Source organism: Cynoglossus semilaevis, chromosome W, assembly GCF_000523025.1.
Source record: "Cynoglossus semilaevis isolate Cse_v1.0 chromosome W, Cse_v1.0, whole genome shotgun sequence".
NCBI classification, from domain to species: domain Eukaryota; kingdom Metazoa; phylum Chordata; class Actinopteri; order Pleuronectiformes; family Cynoglossidae; genus Cynoglossus; species Cynoglossus semilaevis.
In genome coordinates this window covers 2865764-2867468 of record NC_024327.1, presented here as the reverse complement: position 1 = coordinate 2867468, position 1705 = coordinate 2865764, and positions in this window count along the sequence as shown.

The window sequence follows — 1705 nt, the reverse complement described above, 5'->3', positions numbered from 1 at the left end:
CACACACACACACACACACACACACACACAAAGACATATTGGACCCTAAGGACTTTACGAGGGTTAAGGAATTTTACCACTGAACTGTAAAAAGTATCTTATCGAGGTACATTTAATAATTTTGTTTCTGTCAAAGACAACAAATGTTTTGCAGTCACAGAAACTGATCTTCTTTCCAGTATTTGTGAGTTCCAGACTTTCTTCTTCTCTATTTTATTAAACTAAAAGCTACAAACTGAAAACTGAAAAGGTCCCAGTTGGGTAGTGACCTACAGACTGGACTACTGGATGCTGCTGGGGGCAGTATGGCTCTCCATCTGTGGATGACAAGATCCATCCATCCATCCATTTTCATCCGCTTATCCGTTACCGGGTCACGGGGGCAGCAGTCGCCACCCAAATCACACTGCACCGTACCAACCCCCCTAAACCTTCCTGTGGGTGGTGAGTCCACTGGAAGGTACCAACCGCCCTAACCGGGATTCGAACTTGCCCAGGAGGTGAATCCTGGGGTTCCACACCAGTGACAGAGACATTGCGTGTGGGCCAAAGCGGCATTGGATGACAAGATGAATGATAAAAACAAACTGGACACTAGATTTCTCTTTCTTACCTTCTTTGCATCTTTATTTCCAGTATGTGTTGCCCTTGAACAAATAGCATAGCCAGTAATGCATCACAGTCTGAAATATCAAGCCCATCTGTCAGCAGTCATTATTTCATCTGAACATCTAGACAAGTCCTGAAGTGTGTGAATCCTTATTTTTCATCAACGTAAACACCAAAAAACACAGACATACGTTTGTCAGGCCTGAAAATACATCAGGGGCAGCAGCAGCAGTAACACGATGAGAATCGAGCAGCAAACAAGCTGCAGTGATGTTGGCCATCATGCAGCAGAGGCTCTAAAGAAGTCTGTGAGATGCTAACCAGCCTTTTAGCCACCTGTACCACAGTCAACCACTAAATGAGTGGATGGAAAGTGTATTTCTGAAAGTAGGTAATAAAACTATTTTTGTGTGTGAGGATTTTAATATCGACCTTTTAAATCCCAGTAAACACAATGCTACAAATTAATTTATCAATGCAATATACAGTATGAGTCTATTTCCAAAAATCACTAGACCCAGCAAAATTACATCTCACTCTGCCACTCTCATTGATAATATTTTCACAAATGACATTGATGACAAAACAATAAGTAGACTGTTAATAAATGACATTACAACAGTATGCGATAGGAGTATTTATTGATTTAAAAAAGGCTTTTGACACAATTAACCATGAAATATTAAGAAACTGGAAAGATATGGTATCAGGGGAATGGTGCTGGATTGGGTGAAAAGTTGCTTAAGTAAGAGACAGCAGTTTGTGAAACTGGGTGATTGTGTCTCAGCATGTTTGCTCATTGCTTGTGGTGTCCCACAAGGGTCAGTGTTGGGCTCAGAATTTTTTATTCTCTACATAAATGATATATGTAAAACTTCTAAGCTGTTGCATTTTGTGTTGTTCGCTGACGACACAAATATTTTCTGCTCAGGTGACAATTTGCAAAAACTACAAGAGGACATCACTATACAAATGAATAAGCTCAAAACATGGTTCGACAGAAACAGGTTATCATTAAATCAGAGTAAGACAAAAATAATGCTGTTTGCAACCCACCATCTACACAAGTACTGCTGGAGATAGATTGTTGAAATAG